The following is a 6,664-nucleotide window of genomic DNA, read 5'->3' as shown; positions in this document are numbered from 1 at the left end:
AGAATAAACAGAAATCCTAGCTTCCCTTTCTGGGGAATTTAGGGGTGTGAGGTGTGTGTGTGTGCGCACATATGTGCATGCATGGGAAAGTCAGAGGCCCACTAGTGGGAATCACTTCTCTCCTTCTACCATGTGGGTCCCAGGGATCCAAGTCAAGCCATCAGGTTTAGTGGCAGGAGCCTTAATCGCTGAACCATCTCACAGGGCCACAGCCTTTGTTTTCCTTCTTAGGAATATGTTTCCATCCTTCAACTTTTAGTTCTGTGTCACTTCACTTTTTGTATTTAATACATGACGTCTAGCCTGACTCCGGATCATAATGTGACATTTTCTTAGCACGTGACTGTCATCCAAATATATTTACAAAGAGACATTATAGCTGTGTATGGTGGTACATACCTACCATCCCAGACCTCAGGAGGCAGAAGCAGAGGCAGGAGGATCTTACGTTCAAGAACAGCCTGATCCCACATAACAAGCCTGTCTAAAAAAGCCAAGGACTGAAGGGATGGGGAGACAGGGGTGTGGACAGGCACCTGCTATGCGTGCAGAAGACTGGCTTTGACTGGTGTCACCAGCACCACACAATAGATATAGCGTCTTTCACTGCTGCCTTTTCTTCCATTCCCTATAGTTTTATATATGGGTTATGTTTGTTGTGTTAGATCATGAATGTATGAGCTCACACTCTGATACTGGCGGATCTGGCATTTGCTTACCTGTTCCACAGATAATCTGATTTGTTGTATCAACTTGTATATGTGTTGTATCAACTTGTATATGTGTTGTATCAACTTGTATATGTGTCAATAATCTTTGAACTAGTAGCTTCTTCATCCATAAAAATAGAAACATAATTCTTTTTTTTTTGAATTCTCTACAGTTTTATTACTGTTTTTGGTTAATGGCTAAGCAGCCAGAATCAAACAGGTTTTCTTTTTTTATTTTTTTTTACATAATTCTTGTTTCATAAAGTAATTGTGTGGACTAAAACCGGACAATGCATATGATGATCTTCGTATAGTCCAAAATCAGTCATTAACCATCACTATTCTGCATTAGCTATTGGAATATGCTGCCAATATTTAATATTAGTATTTTTTTCTTTCTTTTTTTTTCTTTCAAGATAGGGTTTCTCTGCAGAGCTCTAATTGTCCTGGAACTCACTCTCTATGCCAGGCTGGCCTTGAACTCAGAGATCCACCTGCCTCTGCCTCCCAAGCACTGGGATTCAAGGCGTGTGCCACCATGTCTGGCTGAGCATAGTATTTTCTTTTTCTTTCTTTCTTTCTTTCTTTTTTAACATGGAACGCGTCACGAATTTGCATGTCATCCTTGCGCAGGGGCCATGCTAATCTTCCCTGTATCCTTCCAATTCTAGTAGATGTGCTGCCGAAGCGAGCACGAGCATTAGTATTTTCAAGATCAGTCTTGAACCTATGCCTCCTGAGTGCTGGCATTAAAGGCATGTGCCGCCACTGCCCAATGACTTAAAACTCTTGATGTAACTGAAAATTTGCTTGACTCTCAATGTAGAGTCCAGGAAATGTTTTTATAGCCATCTGCATTCACAGACCATGGACATGTGAGCCAACAAGATGTTTCAGCAGGTAAAGTTGTCTGATCCTGAGTTCAGTCCCCAGGATCCATCACGGTAGGAGGAGAAAACTAATTCCTGCAAGTTTTCCTCCAATCTCTATATGCATGCTGTGGTACGCACCACCCCCATAAACATACAATCAATAGATACATGTAAAAAGTTAATTTTAAAAGAAACACCATTGACATATCAAATGTCACCTTCCCCTTATTTAATTTTAAAAAATAAAAAAGCCCTCTACACTATGGAATAAATGTTAGACAATTTAATCCAGGAACAGGGATGATGACTTAATTGCTGAAGCACCTGCCTTGTAAGCACCTGGACGTGACCTCAAGCTTGAGAACCCGACTGAGGAAGACACTGGATGCCATCCTCTGGTCTCCACATGCACGGGCACACAAACGCAAGACAATTCACAACAATTCTAGGATTTTTGCTGATTACATCAGCGTGTACATAAGGATTTGAAAAACAACCGTCATGATCTTCTGGCTGTTTTGGAGCCCTGTAAATGTATGGTTTGTTGGGCGATGTAGTGTTGACCCATTTCTCCCCCACCATTCAGTGAGCTAGAGTGTAAATGTTGGAAGAGGTAAGGGCCAGATGTCTGTATGATGCTGTAAGTGGAGGTAACAGAGATGGTGGAGACCAAAGCACACTTCCAGAGCATTCTCCTTTAAGAGGAGTGGCTCTGGTCAAGTCTGCCAAGAGTGAATGGAGGCCAGACAGTGCCAGATCTGATTGTGTAAGAGAATCCTATGCAAACTTTACACAAAAATTTCTGCATTGATTCAGGTGACTATTAGAAACTTAGTCAGTAACGTAATATTAAGTTATCTCCATGGTGCTTGCGGGGCCAATAGAACTCAAGCTGGAACTAAATCCAGGTCGGTGGGTCCTCTTCAGAACCTCATCCAGTGTCTAATGGCTCCTGAGGTTCTGTACTGGTGCCAGCTCAGATTAAACTCACCATCATTTCACAGGATGGGTTCTCAGAGATGTAAGGACAATGGGGACATCTCCACAGTCTTCCCACTTAGAACGTGTGGTATGGTAACTTGGGACATAAACAGTGCTGTGGTAACTGGCTGCAGCTTCTCTACTAAGCAGTCCAAACTGCATGGCATGTGCCAGGCACTATCCTGTCCAGCGGGACACGAACAGAGGGTCCCTGATAAATCTGGAGGAGGAAGATGAACGGAGGGGACAGAGAAATGACAGCCAGACAAGCTTTCTGATCCAGGTGCCTCTTTATTAGTCCTCAGGAGCTGTTATAAAGCAAACAGGCAAGGTGAGCGGGAGTTAGGATGCTGGAATTCAGGTCTGGAGACATCCCTAGCTGATAAGGAAATACTGAGGTCTGTGACTGTTAACTAATACAGGAAATGCTAATTGCTTCTAAAGCCTGGGGCCTGCAAGTCTCACTAGGTTAATTTTCTATGCCTGGAACTTGCCCTGCAAAGTGAATATCTTACTTAACTTTTGAACGTAAGATGGCATACACAAAATACAGGTCTTTGCTTCCAGCAAAGCACCTCCCCGTGGACTGTACTCTAGTAAAGTCTGTGATAAGATATAATAAAAGAATGCACTTCAGTGAATTGCGTGCCAAGCGCTGCCCTAAGGGACTGCACTCCAATGAAGTACATGGCACGAGCCAAGCCCTTCTCCATGGACTGCCTTCCAACAGGAACATAATTAACCAAACTTCACAACTTAAATCTCTCTTCAGTGTCTGTCTTGGAGTTATTATTGCTCTGATGAAATGCCCCATCAAAACCAATTTAGGAAGGAAAGGGCTTATTTGGCTTACATATCACGGTTCCTTAAGGGAAACCAAGGCAGGAACTTGTAGGAGGAAGGGCCGCTTGTTGGTCTCCGGCTGCTCTGAGCCCCGAAATAATCACACAGAAACTGTATTAATTAAATCACTGCTTGGCCCATTAGCTCTAGCTTCTTATTGGCTGACTATTACATCTTAATTTAACCCATCTCCATTAATCTGTGCATCACCACGAGGTCATGGCATACCGGCAAAGTTTCAGCACGTCTATCTCCAGCGGTGGCTCTATGGCTTCTCTCTAACTCCTCCTCCTTTCTTCCAGTTTCCCCCACCTAGCTCTGTTTGGGCCTAGCTATAGGCCCAAAGCAATTCCTTTATTAACCAATGATATTCACAGCATACAGAGGGGAATCCCACATCAGGAACTCAACCTGGATTGGGGCCTCGAGGCAGGAGCTGATGCAGAGGGATTGAAGAGGAGCTGCTTATTGGCTTACTCCTCATGGCTTGCTCAGCCTGATTTCTTATAAAACTCAGGCCCATCAGCCCAGGGAGAGTCCCACCCACTATAAACTGGGCCCTCCCCCATAGATCACTAATTATGAAAACATCTAAAGGACTCCCTGAAGCTCTGTCCTATGGAGGTATTTTCTCAACGGAGGCTCCTTCTTCCCTGACGGCTTTAGCTTGTGTCACACAAAATTAGCCAGCATACATTTCAATTGGTTCCTCTTATTTCTGACATTAACATTAAGACAAATTCCCTAACTATCTTATTTCTAGATCTAGTTAACCACCTCTACAGTCTTTTGCGGGTGGAGGGATAGAGATAGGGTTCCTCTGTGTAGCCATGGTTGTCCTGGAACTCACTCTGTAGACAAAGCTGGCTTCAAACTCAGAGATTCACCGGCCTCTGCCTCTCGAGTGCTGGGACTGAAGCCTGCTAATCACCTCTAAAGCTTGATGCTTTTATTGAAACAGGGTCTCATTACAGAGCCCGAGCTGATCTCAAATGTGGGATCCTCCTGCCTCATCCTCCTGATGGTTGGGATTCATATGGTTTTGCCTCTCTTCCTCCCTCCTTCTCTCCCCTTTCTCCTCTTCTCTGTCTCTTTTCTTGCTCATGTATTTTTAACAGCACAAAATTGTTTTTCATTTCACTTACAGAGCCGTTTTCTAACAATTACATAGACCATTTTAATTGCAAATGCGAACCTCCAAATAGCTAGGCAAATTAGCATAAACCCAGAACCGAAAGCTGTCAGGGTAGTCTTAAATTAAGCTGGCTACAAGGGATGCTTGTGGTTAGCGAGAACGGTTAACCACAAACATCTCACGTAAGCACTGTGGACCATTCTTCTGGCTCCTGGCCGCGTACAGCTGTGCCCACTGCCTCCTTAGCAAAGAGCGCTTCTGAAACCCAGCACGCTCAAGACACACCTGCCAAGAGAATGGATGAATGAGGAGGCTCACTCTGCTCACTTTCCCCAAGCGTTCATTCTGATTCACTTTTAGTGCGTGTGTGTGTGTGTGTGTGTGTGTGTGTGTGTAGGTCAGAGAGCAATTTGGAGATCTGGGCTTCTTTGACTGTGGGCTCTGAGGTGGAACTTGGGTCATTATGTTGTACAGTAAATGCCCTTACCTAACGGAACCACCTCACCAGCCTGCGGTGCACTCATCTAGATGCCTCCTCTGGCTAATGCTGTTAGCAGACTGACGTCATCATACTCACCTCCGCTAAAATATCTGCACTGAGTAAATGACGTGCCCTGACGCAGAGTGGGTGTGGGTATGACACTTGTGTGGAGCTCAGAGGACAATTTTCTGATGTTGGCTCTGGCCTTCTCATCTTTGAGTTAGGGTCTCTTTCCTATTGCATCCTCTGGCTAGTTGGTCCTCTAGCGTCTAGGGAATCCTCTTAGGGGTAGTTTAAATGTAACTGGCCCCCAAAAGCTCATAGAGAATGGCACTATTAGGAGGTGTGGCTTTGGAGTTGGTGTGGCCTTGTGTGTCACCGTGGAGGCGGGCTTTGAGGTCTTGTAAATGCTCAAACCACTCATGGTGTTCCCTGCAGGATCAAAGTTGTAGAACTCCCAACTCCCTTCCCAGCACCATGTCTGCCTGCATGCCACCATGTCCCACCATGATGATCATGGACTGCACTTCTGAACTGTAAGCCACCTAATTAAATGTTTTCCTTTATAAAAGTTGCTGTGATTATGGTGTCTCTACACAGCAACAGAAACCCTTACTAACGCTCTGTCTCTGCCCCCGGACCCCCAAAGAGCTTTACTTGGGGGATCAAGCTCAAGTTTCCATGGCAAGTGCTTTTCCTCGCTGAGTTGTCTCCCCACCCCTTAAATGAAATCATTATAAAATCTTGTTTCCGTCGTATTTTCAGTTTGTTTCCTGAGGGTTTCGTAGACACAGGAAATGGACCCTGATCATACTCATTTGCTTCACGTTTCAACTCTGGCTACAAATGCAATAAGTCCGCCCTCCTGCCCAATCAAGGGCATCACCTCCTAAACACACCCCCACACAACCTTTCTGTGCCACTGAGCACCAAATAAATCCTCGGTGCATGAGTCGGTGCAGCGGATACCTCATTTCCTCAGTGAAACATTCCTTGGACCTGTTTAGCTCACTTAGCATTTATATTTATCTAGTAATAATAGCTCAACACCTGGCTCCCAAGCTCCCTGGCTCATCTCCACATCACACCAATAAACTCTCTAGAGGAATGAAACCTCCCCCAGGGACAGGGAAGAACAGGAAACCCAGTGTAAAGACAAACAAACAGACACACACACACACACACACACACACACACTCTGTCTCTCTTTCTTTAAACGCAGTGAAAGATAGCCTTTTATTATTGCTGGCTGTTCCCCCTTGTCCTCCCCGTAATAAGCTCCTGCTGCAGGAGACTCTGTCAATCTTCACTGTCTGCTTCTCTGTCCCAAACATGGTAATAGCAGACGCTTTGAAATCCCTGGTACATGGAGAGATCCTCTGGTAAAAATTTTTGTCTAGGCAGCTTTATGAAAACGCAATTGGAATATTGTTCCCTAATGTAAGTATTTATGAAGAATAAGTACTCCGTAGGCTTTAACGATCCTTGTTTGGCTAGTGTGCAAGCTCTACTTTCCTCATCATAGCAAAATACCCGACAAAAGCAGGGTGGGGGAGGAATTGTTTATCGTGCTCATCATAGGCATCTGGTTGCCTGGCCCCAGGTGTTTGAGCAGCACATGAAGCTTGTGGCTGGAGAAGGC

At 44.8% G+C, this 6,664-nt stretch overlaps 1 non-coding gene across 1 annotated transcript; it reads right to left on the bottom strand.

Annotated features, from left to right (window-relative positions):
- Window positions 1-1,298: 1,298 nt before the first annotated feature.
- On the bottom strand, window positions 1,299-1,405 carry LOC121466664. The gene has a single exon (XR_005976790.1). It is a non-coding gene; the product is annotated as a U6 spliceosomal RNA (small nuclear RNA).
- Window positions 1,406-6,664: the final 5,259 nt, after the last annotated feature.

This window comes from Microtus oregoni, unplaced genomic scaffold (genome assembly GCF_018167655.1).
Source record: "Microtus oregoni isolate MIOR12 unplaced genomic scaffold, Mior012 000033F_ref0000390, whole genome shotgun sequence".
In the NCBI taxonomy this organism is placed as follows: domain Eukaryota; kingdom Metazoa; phylum Chordata; class Mammalia; order Rodentia; family Cricetidae; genus Microtus; species Microtus oregoni.
Note: the sequence above shows the minus strand (reverse complement) of the source record. Positions and strands in the feature narration are given on the sequence as shown.